The sequence below is a fragment of the Aotus nancymaae genome, unplaced genomic scaffold (genome assembly GCF_030222135.1).
Source record: "Aotus nancymaae isolate 86718 unplaced genomic scaffold, 86718_ANA_hifiasm-v0.15.2.pri h1tg000058l, whole genome shotgun sequence".
In the NCBI taxonomy this organism is placed as follows: domain Eukaryota; kingdom Metazoa; phylum Chordata; class Mammalia; order Primates; family Aotidae; genus Aotus; species Aotus nancymaae.
In genome coordinates, this window is record NW_026988472.1 from 19,430,640 (window position 1) to 19,446,127 (window position 15,488).

A 15,488-nucleotide genomic window follows, 5' to 3' on the forward strand; every position below is an offset into this window, starting at 1 on the left:
TATCAGCCTCCAGCAGGCCACGTTGGCATGCATTCCTGGAGACCGCAGACGCTCAAGAGAACCTGTCCCAGGGTCCCAGCTCACTGCAAGCCTCTGCTTTTCTTCATGCCTGCTGGTATCCTGTTGGTCAAATCATGAGACAGTGTCAAGGGGTGGAGCAGGTCACTCCATCCATGATGGGAGTGCATTGCAAAGTTTTGTGGCAAAGGGCGTGGATTCCAGGAGGAGTAAAGAATTGGGACAACTGGCTGGGCACTGTGGCTCATGCCTGTAATCCCAGCACTTTGGGAGGCCGAGGTGGGCAGATCACCTGGGGTCAAGAGTTCAAGACCAGCCAGGCCAACATGGTGAAACCCCACTTTTACTAAAAATACAAAAATTAGCTGGGTGTGGTGGTGGGTACCTGTAATCCCAGCTACTCAGGAGGCTGAGGCAGGAGAATCCCTTGGAATTGGGGACATCAAGGGTGTTTCCCAAAGTCTCTTGACCAAGGAATGCCTTTGTTCATAGCCTGGATCTCACAACGCACGCTTCAGGAAACACCAGTCTAGCAATTCTTAAAGTCTTGCAGTTAAGATTTTCTGATTCTGTGCTCTGAGTGGTTTCAGGAGGGTGCCAATAGCAAACCTGGATCATGCTGATTGGATGGAATTAGACCAGAGGCGGTGGCAGAACTTGAGTCCGATGGTCCATTGTGGGAAGTCCCCTTCAGAAGGGTTCCCTGCCAGCTTGCCCTGTGATGCCCATCTTCTTCACCTCAACCTATAAGTCTTGCCTGGCCCTTGGTGAGGGTAAGCAGAACCCTCCTGGAAGCATTACTTCTGGAGAGGTGTAGTTCTAGGAACTGTCCGGCTGGACCAGGAAATTCATTTTTCCTGTGTTTTGTTACTGCAGGAAGGCTTTTTCTGGAGGCTTGACTTTGGGACAGCCTTTCTTGGCATTGGCATGGTGCCATTGGCCTTTCCCCTTCTCTCTAGGCTGGGAGCCAGGTGCCTGCCATTGAAGACTCAGTCAGGGCTTTGGGGGTTGGGGTTAACCTCACTTTCAACATATCTGGATGGCCACAGTGCCCACCTATCCCCACACCCCAGGGGTGGACAGGGGCTGCCTGCCCTGTTCTTTGCCTGCCAGCTGAGCTGAACATTGTAACTGCCCTGATGTCACCTAACCGCCAAGCCCGTCTAAATGAGAATCAGAACCCCCTGCAGGGCAAGAGCTCTGTGACTGAGGTGGCCTCGAGCACCTACCCAGACCCTCTTTATTTTTCAGACTTGAATCCATTCAGCAGCCCCGCCCGCCTTCCCGCTAGGCGCGGTGGAAACTCTTCCTGTTTATGACTGTGCCTTGTGAACCCAGAACTCAGAGAGGTGGGGTTTCCGACCTGACACCAGGGGCTGCTTCAGTTTCAGACACCACCTGAACCCCTTGTAAATGCCCTGTGACTTTGGGAGCGGTGGTGGTTGGGCTCCGGGTGGTGGGGGGGTGCTGGGGGAAAGAGGCTGGCAGCTTGGGTTCCCTGTGGGACGCATAAATTTGGCCTTGTTAAGAAAACCTGCAGGGATGGTTAGGGTTGAAGGCACTCAGGTTACAAAAGCACCCCAGGCCTTGATGGCTTCACGGGAGGCCTGGGACACACAAAAGGCCCTGGGGCCAGGGGCGAGTGAAGGTGGAGGTTGAGGCAGAGCAAGCCACCCCCACCAAGGCCCTAAAGTGGCCCACTCGCCCCAGAGGACAACCTTCGAATTAAGCAGCTGAGAGAAGAAACACCTTTTTCCCTTTCTCGGTGAGGATCACCTGGAAATTTACTGTTGTGATTTTATCAGAAACAAATGCAGCAAAATTAGTGCATAGATAAAAATACTAAAAGGAAACACAGGGCTACTTTACCCGTAGAAAATCCTTAGCGTGCAATTATAGGTAATTTATGTTTCTTTTTTATGCCTTTTTTTGTGGTAATTTCCTAATTTTTTTACAGTGGCCATGTGCTATTGTTAAATCAGAAAAAAAAGAGTGACAGAAAAAAAGAATAGAGGCAATGGTACACTCATGTTTTGGGGAAATAATTGTTCTACAATGCTCTGTACTGTATATTCAATAAAATCTCAGTTGTTTAAAACAAAAAGTATATAGAGAAAAGATGAAAGGAGACACATAAAATTGTTATCAGTGTTCATCTCTACATCTCTAGAAATATGGTTGATTTTCTTTTCTTTTCTTTCTTTCTTTCTTTTTTTTTTTTTTTTTGAGATGGAGCCTTGCTCTGTCCCCCAGGCTGGAGTGCAGTGGCGCCATCTCGGCTCACTGCAGCCTCTGCCTCCTGGGTTCAAGCAATTCTCTTGCATCAGCCTCCTGAGTAGCTGGGATTACAGGCACGCGCCACCCTGCTCAGCTAATTTTTTTGTATTTCTAGTAGAGATGGAGTTTCACCATGTTGGCCAGGCTAGTCTCGAACTCCTGACCTCAAGTGATGCACCCACCTCAGCCTCCCAAAATGCTGGGATTACAGGTGTGAGCCACTGAAGCCCAGCCAGGAACATATTACTTATTACATATTTTGAAATTAGGAAAAAGTAATTGAAAATGAATGTATTGGGTCTGGATGCAGTGGCTTACTTCTGTAATCCCAGCACTTTGAGAGGCTGAGATGGGAGCATAGTTTGAGTCTAGGAATCTGAAACCAGCCCAGGGAACATGGTGAAACCCCATCTCTACAAAAAATACAAAAGTTAGCTGTGCGTGGTGATACACTCCTTAGCCCCAGGAGGCTGAGGTGGGAGGATGATTGAGCCCCGGGAGGCAGAGGTTGCAGTGAGCCACGATTGCACCACTGCACTCCAGCCTGGGTGACAGAGTGAGACCCTAAGGGGAAAAAAAAAAAAGAAAATGAATGTATTTTTCTTTCTACTTTATCCCCTCAATAAATATGTATTGAGTGCCTACCATATAGGAGGCATTCATTGACACTGGGGCTATAGAGCCTGTGCCTGACCTCCCAGAGCTGACAGCCTCAGGGAGACAGTCATTAGGTGACCTAGGAGTGTGGAAACTTGCCATCTGTCACAAGGCCTTGACACGGGAGGTTGGGCGGGGGAGGGATAGCTAAGAGGGTATAAAGGTCCTGACTCAGTCTGAGGTGTTGATCTGAGGCATCTGCCCAAGAAGTCTGTCCTGCAGAAGCCACATTTGCATTGAAATTGAAAGAGTAAGAAGGGGTTAACTGGAGGAGCACTATGGGAAGGGCTATCCAGGCTGGGGTTTTAAGCCAGGAGGGAGGTAATGAGTTGTACATTTCAAATAACTGCAGGAGAACAGTGTGCGGAAAGACAAGGAAGGCTGGAAGCAGAAAGACCTGTTCTGCCCGGATCAGGGTTGAGGACAGCAGGTGAAGGGAGGCTGTTGCATCTGGAGACCCAGCTGCATTTAAACATGCAAGGTGGGCTGGGCGTGGTGGCTCAGGCCTGTAATCCCAACACTTTGGGAGGCTGAGGCGGGTGGATCACCCGAGATCAGGAGGAGTTCGAGACCAGCCTGGCCAACATGGCAAAACACTGTCTCTACTAAAAATACAAAAATTAGCCGGGCATGGTGGCGGGCGCCTGTAATCCCAGCTTCTCAGGAAGCTGAGGCAGAAGAATCGCTTGAACCTGGGAGGAGGAGGTTGTAGTGAGGTGAGATCACACCACTGCACTCCAGCCTGGGTGATGGAGTGGGACTGTGTCTCAAAAAAAAAAGAGAAAACAAAACAAAAAACATACAAGGTGGCTTCTCGGTGGCTGGTGGGTGTACACCTAGTTGTTTTTTTTTTTTGCTACCTCATGCTTACCTGGTTCTCTCTTGCCAGCCAACTTGGCCCCAGCTGATTTGAGTAGAAGGGGAAGAAGCTCCCTGTAGCAGGGAAGCTAGTCTGAGCTGTAAGCCCAGGAAATGAGTCAACTCAGAGACGAGGGACCGAAAGGCGATCCTGGCCTCCACAGCACAGACAGCAGAGGTGGCGACTGCAGAAAATGCTGTCTTTTTCAGAGTCATCTCCTCACACTGCAGTTTGGAAGAGTTGACTGTCCCCAGGCCACCGAACCGATCTGGAAGGGTAAAAGGCATGGGCTAAGGGTAAGCACAGAGCATTTTTGAGAAGGTGGTGTTCATTAATCAAGGAGCTACAATATGCAGTGTGCTACGGTCTCATTATTTGGTCTCTGACCTTTATTGACATATTAAGTGCAATCTCACACCTCTCCCGAGGGGGCTTTTGGAGGACATTTTCTCCAACATGAGGGCTCGCTGCAGCCTCCAGCCTCCAGCTCTCTCTGAGCTGTCTTATGAGCTGGCTTCTTCCTCCCTCACCTTCTGGGACTCCCTGGCAGCTGACTTGTGTTACTCAATGCCTAGGCTGTCTGCTTAGAGCAAGGGGTCTTCAAATCCGTAGCCGTGCTAGGCAGTCTGTACGTATGTAAGCTAAATAAATACTATGTCCTAGATGTAGACACGTGACCATTTTCTAAATGTCTATAGTGCTGCTATGATGAGTAAAATATGTCATTACCAGGTCGTCCAGAATTCCGAGTTGCTTTATGTCACCATGTACTGTTCTTAGCATATACTAAAATTGCAGCAAGGAGGGGAATTTTGGGACCTTACAAAAAGTGGGCCTTGGGTATGAGAAGGTTGGGAAGCCCTGTTCTGAGAGCCGACCCCAGCTGGTTGGGGACTCGGCTCTTTCTGTGGTCTGGAAGGGTGTTCAGAGGTGCCAGCTGGTTCTCTGTGGCGGAGGCCCCTTCTGCGACAGCCCAGCACCTTCAAATGTCCCTGGCTCTTGGCTGGCAATTGCAGATTTTGGATGCTGTCCCTGGACTCTGAGACAGAGTTTTGCAATGCCTTTTGTAGCATCCAGAACCTCTGCTGGTAACCCCAGGCTTGAAGGAAAGGAGGGGTTGGAATCAGATTCAAGGATGTTCACACTTGTCTCTGCAACTCTCCAATCTACTGGTGATGGGGACATTTTGGTATAGGGTTCGGAGCTATTACAGTTACTGAAGGGGGTGTGGATCACATGGCATCCCATACTTCATCTGGATGTTTTCTTCTGCAAAATAAGCTTCAGCAAACATTTATTAGAAAACCTGTATGTATTGGTGCTATGCTTGCATTTTTGGCCTATCTGACAAGGCAGACACTGTGGGCTGGCTGTACACACTCCCTTCACCCTTGCCCTCTTCTATTATAGAGGCTGGAATGCACAAATGTGCAATCTCCCAGACTCCCTTGCAGCTGGTGGTGCCCACGTGACCCAGATCCAGACAATTGGTTATAAACAAAAGCTGCAGGGCAGAGTATCTGAGGAACCTTTTGACAAAGGGCCATCTCAGCTGGCATGCCCCTTCAGCCTCTTATTATTTTCCCTCCCCCTATCATCCTGTCTGGAATGCACACTTGATGCCGGGAGGGGCAGCAGCTATATTGTGTTCATGAGGACAAAAGCCACATGTTGAGGATGCTAGAGAAGGAAGAGAGAAGAAATCTGGTCTTTAGAGATATTATTGGGCTGCCATACGAGTCCTAGATTGCCATCCTCTTCATTTCTTTTTATATGAAGCAAACAAATCCTTCACTTGTTTAAACAATGGTTTGTTGTGTTTTCTGTCACTGACCAAATGCTCATCTAAAGGACACGCACGGTTTTATCCTTAAGGCAATTCAATGGGATAGAATTAGCAACTCTATTTCATAGATGAGGAAACTGGGGCTCAGAGGGTTCCAGTAAGAAAGGTCAGACAGCTAGTTAGTTGTAGAGTTGGGTTCTGAGTGCAGGACTGTCTGACTGTAAACCCTTTCTATACTGCCTGCTTCCATGCATTGGAGAACCCCCACATCAACCCAGTGGTCGGCACTGGTACACAGAGTGGGATACCCATGTTTGGCATGAGACTCAGAAGTGACAGAGAGGATTTGCCTTATTGGGATTGGTGTTCTTGCCACGGTCATAAACATGCTCACTGACATGGGCTGAATTGCATCTCTCCAAAATTTGTATGTTGGAGTCCTCACCCCTAATACCTCAGAAGGTGATCTTATTTGGAAACAGGGTCTGTACAGAGGTGACCAAGTGAAAATGAGGCCATTAGTGTGGGCCCTAATCCAATATAACTGGTGTTCTTATAAGAAGGGAAAATTTGGATACAGACATGCATAGAGGGAAGATGATGTTAAGAGACACAGGGGGAAGATGGCCACCTAAAGCCAAGGAGAGAGGAGTGGAATGGATCCTTCCCTCACAGCCCTCAGAAGGAACCAACCCTGCTGACACCTTGATCTTGGACTTCCAGCTGCCAGAACTATGAGAAAGCACATTTCCTTTGCTCACCACTTCACAATTTCTATTGTGTACCACTCTGCTTGTGGTACTTAGTTTTGCAGCCCTAGCAAGCAAATCTACTCTCCTAGGTGAATTTCCCCGGTCGTGTAGATCCTTCCTCTTTCTTTGTGTATCAGTCAGCTATTGTTATCATCATCCTGTGTGAAAAACCACCTCCAGAATCCGTGGCATATGACCCCAAGCATTTACTTCCACTCGTGCCTCTGCTAGTCTGCTAGCTTTGGCTCCGGGCTGTGAGTTGGATTCAGGTCTGTTCCTTGTGTCTCTCATTCTCACAGGACCATTGGACCACCTAGGGCACTTTCTTCTGCTGATGGCAGAAACACTAGAGGCCAAGCCCAGCTGCACCAGCACATTTGAAGCCTTTGCTAACGTTAGAGTGTTAGTGTTCTGACATCTTATTGGACAAACTAGGCCACATGGTCTGGCACAACGTCAATGGGGAAGAACAGTACACCCTGCCCCATAGAGGGAGGGAGAGGAGGTGACTATTTACTAACCTGTAATTGAAATGACCGCCCTTTCTAGAGGTACTCTGGCCTTGGAACAAACCCATATATCCTCTTTCCTATTTACCTTGACCCAAGACTTCTCACTTTTTCCCATCCTATATATGCTTTTCTTATACTTCCTTGAGGCTCTTTCCTTGCCACACTCTGTACCAACTAGAATGATTTCAACTGCATGTGGCAGAAAATCCAGTTCAGCCTGGCTTAAACAATAAAGGGGATGTAAAAGCTCAAGTAACTAAAAAACCCAGCAGCAGGGTGAGCTTCAGGTGTGGTGTGATCAGGGCTCCAACCTCATTTATCTGCCAATGTCTTGGCTGTTTTGTGTGTGTGTGTGTGTGTGTGTGTGTGTGTGTGTGTGTCTGTGTGCATGATATCTTGCACCATGTCTTTGTTTTTGATGCTATAACAGAATACCACAGGCTGGGTGATTTATGAAGAACAGGAGTTTATTGGTTACATTTCTGGAGACTGGGAAATCCAAGATCAAAGCACCATCAAGTCTGTTGTCTGGTAAGGGCCCAGTCTCCACTTCCAAGATGGTGCCTTAACTGTTGCATCCTCCAGAGGGGAGGAACGCTATTCCTTACAAGGCAGAAGACTGGAAGGGAGGGGGCAAATGCATTCCCAAAGCCCTTTTTATCTTGTTATTAATCCATTCATGAGAGTGGAGTCTTTATGATCTGATCTTCTCTTAAAGGCCCTTCCTCTTAATACTGTTACAATGGTAGTTAAATTTCAGCATGAGGTTTGGAGGGGACAAACATTCAAATCATAGCACTCCTTGAGACAGCTTCCTTCAGGGTCCATATATGATTACAGCACTACTTGTGACACAAACAAACATGAAAACTACACAGCTTGCTATCAGTAACAGATTGAATCGATGAATCATGTGGCATATTAACACAATAGAATAATGCATGACAATGAAAATGAGCAAACTTTGCCCCTCAGGACAACATGGAAACTTTCAGAAACATCATGTTGAGCAAAAGAATGCAGAGACAAAAGAGCACTGCTATGGGCTGAATGTTTGTGTCACCCTCATTAATTCATATGTTGAAGCTTAATCCCAAATGTGATGGTATCAGGAGGTGGGACCCTTGGGAGGTGATTAGGTCATGAGGGCTCTGCCCTAAGGAATAGGAATTGGTGCCCTTTTAAAAGAGGCCCCAGAGAACTCTCTCACTCCTTCTGCCATGTGAGGATGCAGGGAGAACGCACCATCTATGAAGCAGAGAATGAGCCCTCCCCAGACACAGAATCTGCCTTGTTCTTGGACTTCCCAGCTCCCAGAACTGTGAGCAATACACTTCTGTTGTTTATAAATTACCCAATGTATGGTATTTTGTTATAGCAGCTGGAATAGACTAAGACAAGCATATACTGTATACTGTATGATTCCATTGATACAAAGTTCAAAACCAGGCAAAACTAATTTATGATGTTGGAAGGTCAAATAATGACTATCCTTGGCTATGCAGGATAGTCTCTAGAAGGGGCCCCAGGGGGTTTCGGGAGTGCTGGTCATGCTCCTTTACTTCTTTTTTTTTCTTTTTCTTTTAGAGACAGTGTCTCACTCTTATTGCCCAGGCTAAGGTGCAGTGGTATAATCATAGTTCAATGTAGACTCCAACTCCTGAGCTCAAACCTCAGCCTCTTTCGCTTCTTGATTTGAATGCTGGTTACACGGGTATAAATTCACTTTGTGAAATGTCATCAAGCTGTACACTGGTGACATGTACACTTTTCTTTCTGTACATTTTGCTTCAATTAAAAGTTTCTTGGCTTGGCACAGTGGCTCATACCTGTAATCCCAGCACTTTGGGAGGCCAAGGTGGGTGGTTTGGTTAAGCTCAGGAGTTTGAGACCAGCCTGGGCAACGTGGAGAAACCCGGTCTCTACAAAAAATACAAAAATTAATCAGGCATGGTGGCATGTGCCTGTAGTCCCAGCTACTCGGGAGGCTGAGGTGGGAAGATAGCTTGAGCCTGGGAGGCAGAGGTTGCAGTGAGCTGAGATCGCGCCACTGCACTTCAGCCTTGGTGACAGAGCCAGATCCTGTCTCAAAAAAAAAAAAAGTTTCTTTATGAAAATCTGTCAGGCAACTGTGTGGAGAATGGATGTGTGGGAAGGATAGGGGAAGGCAGACTGGTGGGGAGGCTGATGTTATAGTCCAGGTGAGCAACGAGTCAGTAAGATGAAGGCAGAAAGCAGTTGCTCACCTGGGCTACAGGTGAGAAGAGAGGAAGGGGAGAGGGAGTGAAGAAGGTGAGAAGGTGAGAAGGTGAGGGAAAGGCAGACTGCTTAGCGCTGCTGATGGGCTGGCCTAGGTGTGCAGATGATCAGAGGTAGAGGTCCGGGGAGGAGCTCAGGGAGAAGCCATGAATGATACGCTGCCCCTAACAGTCAGCGTCTCCTGGGGACCTCATGAGAGAAGCAACACTCGACTATTTTTTTTTTTTTTGAGACAGAGTCTTACTCTGTCACCCAGGCTGGTGTGCAGTGGTGCGATCTTGGCTCACTGCAACCTCCACCTCCTGGGTTCAGATGATTCTTCTGCCTCAGCCTCCCGAGTAGCTGGGACTACAGACACATACCACCATGCCCAGCTAATTTTTGTATTTTTAGTAGAGACAGGGTTTCACCATGTTGGCCAGGCTGGTCTTGAGCTCCTGACCTCAGGTGATCCGCCCGCCTGGACTCCCAAAGTGCTGGAATTACAGGCGTGAGCCACCACGCCCGGCCAACACTGGCCAATTTTCCTGACCTAGAATGGCATTTCCTTCTTGGAGAGTTTACACCCCCATCAGTAGTGTAGGAAAGTTATAGTTACTCCGTATCTTGTTGCCACTTGGTATGGCTATTATGTTTTCTTATTTAGATGCAGGGTAGGGGTGTGTCTCACTACGTCGCCCAGGCTGGTCCTAATCTCCTGACCTCAAGCGATCCTCCTGCCTCAGCCTCCTGAGTCCCCTGGGTTAAAGGTGTGAGCCACCAACCCAGCCTATCTTATTTATTGTGTGAGTAGCTTATTTTCCATCTTCACCACTGGAATAGAAGTTCCTGAGGACACACAGTTATTTATGGTTTTTCTTGACACTGTTACATTACCAGTGGCTAGAGCAGTATCTGACACATAGTAGCTGCTCAGCAAATATTTGTTGGAGAAATGGTTCAGTGACAAGCAATATTGGGTGCTCTGTGAGCACAGAGAGTATGCCTGGCTCTTTTCTGGGAGCCCAGTAAAACCTTCCTGGAGGAGGTGACAAGAGCCAGCCTTTGATGGACAAGTAGGTATATAGTTAGTGGGAAGGGATTTGTGTATTCTGGATGGAGAGATCAGCAAATGTGAAGGTCCTGGAACCTGGCCCATGGAACCCAGCCAAGGTGCCTCCGCTAAGTGCCCAGAGCGGCCTGTTCAATGTGTGTCAGAGGGGGAGGCACCAGGGGGAGAGATGAAGGTGGAGGAGTGGTGTGGGGGACTGACTGTCAGAGCTGGAGCACACCAGGCCCCTCTGGCCTTGCTCCTGAGGGCCATGGAAAGCCCCATCAATAATTTTAAGCTGATATTAAATGAGGGGTCAGATGAGCTTTTTTCAAAAGGTCATTTCTTGCAGATGGAGTGTTTTTCCCACGGGCAGGAGAGATGGAGGGCGGCCCTGGCAGCAAGGCCTTGCCTGCTGTCTCCCTCCCAGCTCCCCTCTCAGGCCCTCATTAAGCTGCAGACAACGCCTTCTGTTCCAGCCACTGCAGCAAAGGTCCAGGCAGCAGTGAAGGTCTGGGAAGCAACGTCCCAGGCTTCCTGGGGATCAGCCAAAATGAAGTTCATCTCTGTTTCGCCCAAGTACAGAGGGAAGGCTAGGAACACAGATCCTACCCCTCAACAAGAATCCTCTACGTTATTAAGGCAAGTGGGTGCCGTTTGGGTAGTCTGTGCTGTCGGGGCTTACTTCAAGCTTTCTGGGCTGCAGGGTGAGGGTAGGCTGCAGGTTGTTGAAGCTGGTGATGAGATCAAAGTGTTCCTTATACGATTCCCTGGACTTTTGCATGTGTCCGAAATTCTCCTTAATAAGACATTTAAAAAGACCCCCGACCCCCAATAAAATCCATAACTCCCCTTCCTCCATCTTTCCCTGCTGTACGTTTTCAAAAAAAAAAAAAAAAACCATCATGTCGGCACACTGCATCCCAATAACTTTAAAAGCAATATCTTTTGACCATAATGTCAGGATAACAGCAAGATTATTAGCAACTCACACAAGATGTGAAAGCAGTAATCTTGTTTCTCAACTTATTGTAGTGACTTAATGGTCGTATATTTTATCCTGAAGCGTGGAAAATGAATATTGAAAGTGTATACTCCGACACAAAAGCTATTATTTTTAACATTCAACTTTATGTAGAGTACAAAAGTGTCGACTTTCATAAGGCAAGCAGGGAGACTAAACTTTATTGTTGTGGAGGATTTAGGAACAGACACTAAAGCCAAATGCAGTGCCTCTTGCACTCAGCTGTACAGACCTGGGCTCCCTGAGACCGAGTTTGCGGTTGTGAGGACAGACTGTGGCAGCGGCGTTTCTCAGAAGAGCTCCACGTCCTCTGTGATGAGATCTCAGTGCCTGCTTTTGGATGGACCTTTTATGAAAGGGCCACCAGTTCTAACATGGCCGCCAGTTCCAATATGGCTGCCAATTAGGGCTGTTGAGTGCCCGCCAGGGACTACTGTCATTCTGAGTTCTGAGGGTAAATTGCTGATTCAGGCTGTGAGGAGCCACTCTTTAAAAAAAAAAAAGAGGTCCCGTAGGCCTGTGCTCATAGGTGCAGGGACATTAAGTCTTGTGGATGCTCCAAGAGACTGAGGGGAAGAGGCTAGGCCGAGGCTCTAGAATGAAACAGCCAGCCAAGGCCTGGCCCTGTGGGTTCCACTGCTGGTGGAAGGTTTGTAGAAGCCACAGCCAGGGCTTTCCTAGAAGTGGGCCATCTTAGGAGTGAGGAGTGCTACAGGAGTGTCGAGGTTCACAAACACTGGTGAGTTTACGGGAAAAGAGGGCTCCTGGGGCAGAGCCAGGCTGTGGGTGGCACATCAAGGTTGCCCCCGTCTGCAGGCTGCCTCTTTGATAGACCAGTGGGCAGCCTGGAAAGCCCTGGGGTGGGTGTGAGGGCAGGCCTCAGTGCTGGGGCTTCTGGGAACAAAGTTCAGAGGGCTCATAGTCCCCACGGGGCTGGGGAATAAAGCCCTGTTCAGGGCTTTGAGGGAAGAGAGAGGTCTTCAGGAGGCTCATTAATACTTTGTACCATGGGACTGTGGGTGTGGAACTCAGGGCCCGTTAATAGCATGGGAGGCTCCTACTGTGAGCTGGCAAATCCCAGTGCACTCACATACCTGGGCCTCAGACATGGCAAAGGCCTGAGGTACTCCTTGGCTCTGTCCCCACTCCACCTGCTCTCAGGAAGCCATTCCTCTCCCAATACGTGTGCCCCAGCTGGGTCTCTGGGACAGTGACTCTCACAGGAAGGCAGCTCACTGCTGTGGCTTCCCAGTCAGATTCCTCACCTCCCTCAGTCACTACCCTCAGTCTGATCACATCACTCTCCTGCTCCAAGCCTTCCCGTGGCTACCCATTTCTCCCAGATTAAAGCCCACGTCCTTCCTCCGACAAGGCCTTCCCTGATCTGGCCCCTCCTCTCTACCTCCCTGACCTCATATCCTGTTACCCCACACCCCAGGCCCCACTTGGCCCCACTTGGTCTCATTGTCATTCCCAGAACACACCAGGCACACTCCTGCCTCAGGGCCCTTGCACTGGCTGTTCCCTCTGTCTGACATGCCCTTCCTGCAGATATCCTCATGGCTTGCTTGCTTAAGTCTCCTTCCCAGTGAGGCTTCCCCCAAGCAACCTATTTAAATTGCAACCCCCTTACCCCAGTCCTGTTTTCCTGTAGCCATTCCCATCACCTGTAATATGACATATTTGATGTTTTCTAATTTATTATCTATTTCTCCTTATTGAAATAGAAGCTCTAGGCACTCAGGGACTTTAGATCTCTTTCATTCACTGCTTCATCCCCAGAGCTCAAAACAGTACTTGGCACATGGAGGCACTCAGTAAATGCTTGTTGAGTGAATGAATGAATACATGAATGAATGAACACAGTAAATGCTTGTTGAGTGAATGAATGAATGAATGAACACAGTAAATGCTTGTTGAGTGAATGAATGAATGAATACATGAATGAATGAACATACTCATCCTTGCACCTTTGGGCTATTACTTTTCGTTGGGCTACTTTCTATAGTCTCTGTACCTTGTCCCTGAGCAAGTCTTTTCCTGCCTTTCTTCTCTGCAAGGCTTTTTATTCTTTCTTTTTTTTGGAGTACTGTGGCGTGAGTACTGTGGTGTGATTTTGGCTCACTGCAACCTCTGCCTCCTGGGTTCAGGCAATTCTTGTGCCTCAGTCTCTGGAGTAGCTGGGACTACAGACGTGTGCCACCATACCCGGCTAATTTTTTCTACTTTTAGTAGAGAAGGAGTTTCACTATGTTGCCCAGGCTGGTCTCGAATGCCTGAGCTCAGGTAATCCACCTGCCTCAGCCTCCCAGAGTGCTAGGATTACAGGTGTGAACCACTGTGCCCGACCTCTGCAAGGCTTCTTGTCTAAGACCCATCTGTGCTAGCTGCCCTGGGTCTGACTCCTTCCTCCACTGAGCTCCAGATTCTGCTCTGGGTAGGCCCCTGACAGCTGATGTGCCCAGTCTCACTCCACTCCCTTCATCCCCTTAGCCCCTACCCAGTGCTGGGCCCTCGACCCCTTGCATAATAGCTCTTCTCCAGGTTCCTGTGTGCTCCACAGGAGCCTGTGCAGTGTCCTCCATCCCCACATTTCCTTCATGCCCCTGCCCATGGCTCAGCCCCTCCTGCTGGCCTGAAGCTGTCTTCTGCTGCTGCTCCTGTCTCCTGGTGCTCTCTCCCTTTAGAGATCTCTTCTTCCAATCTCCTCAATCCAAAATCAATGAGAAAAAGCCCAATAGTCAGGTGCATGGATTAGTTAAGGAAGAAGAAAAAAACAATAAAAGACGAGAAAAAGAATAAAGTCCAGGCCGGGCATAGTGGCTCATGCCTCTAATCTCAGCACTTTGGGAGGCCGAGTTGGGTGGATCACTTGAGGTCAGGAGTTCCAGACCAGCTTGGCCTTCTCTGTCTCTACACAAAATACAAAACTTAGCAAATTAGCCGGGCATGGTTGTGCATGCCTGTAATCCCAGCTATTCGGGAGGCTGAGTTAGGAGAATCGCTTGAACTCAGGAGGTGGAGGTTGCAGTGAACTGAGATAGTGCCACTGTACTCCAGCCTGGACAACAAAGTGAGATTAGGTCCCATGCAGTTTCTACCCGCTGTGTCTCCTCTGTTGACAACCCAGTCATTCTCCTGGGCACTCAAGCCGAAAATCAGTAACCTCTTTGGTGTTCCCATCCCATCTTTCTGAGTGGTCCTGTTGGATCACCTCATTGGTGGCTCTGTGACTGTTGTCCCTTGGCTATTCCCGTGCCAGTGTGCTACTTCAGGCATTGCTCCCCCTTCCCCTGGGATACCCCAAAAACTATCACACGGGGCCTTCTGCAGTCAGCATGAGCCTGCTGGAACCAAATTGGACCCAACTACCCCGGGTTAGTGAGAGTCTAGTCAAGAAAAGAGAAACCACTTTAGGTATTTAAACACAAGGAATTGAATCCTGGAAACTGGCTTCACAGATGCTTGAGAAGCTCAAAAGCCAGATAGGAAACAGCGAGGTCCCCGATAACCCAGAGGTTAGCTATGGCAGCTAGCACCCCTTAGGGCTGGAGGGACAAAGGGGAAAGGAAGTATTATGAGGATGTGGGAGCTGGAATTAACTGACGGGAGCTGGAACCACAGGGAAGATGCAGGAGAAGCAACTGATGCTGGAAATGCTGCCCAAGGCAAGGAGAGTGGGGAGAAATATCCTGATTTCTCCCTCTTCCTGCCCTCTGTCTCCCACCAGTGTCCCCCATTGGCTGAACCTTGATAGAGGCCACTTGCAAAGGACCCTGGGAAATGTAGTTTTCTACTACACCAAGCAGAGCAAGAGAAGGGCAGGAAATGGATCTCAGAGGAGACAAATGACTGATCCTCCCTGGTCAAGAAGCCTTCTGTAGTTCCCCTCTACCCACCAAAGAAACTCCAGACTCCTCAGCCTGACTTTCTGCTTGCTCTGGGTCCTATTCCTGTCTGCTTTGCTACGCTTGTCTGCCATTACCCCTGTGTGCTCTCACTGAAGGTGGATGACACTGGGACCCTGCTTTTGGCATCTGATCACCTCTGGACCTTTTTTCCCTCAGCATCCTGTACCCAGAGTACCTTTCCTTTCAGCCAGGCTTGCTGCGATCTTGCCCAGACTGTACTGCCCAGGTGAATCGGCACCACCTTCATGAAGCCTTCCTGATCAGCACTTCCAGCCCCACCTCCACAGATACAAATGTTCTTTTTCTTCTTTCCCAGCACTTCCTGCGTTGATGCCTCGCCTCGTTTCTTCCTGTATCACAGTTATTAATGGGCTTGTCTCAGCTTCCCATTAGACCGCAGGCT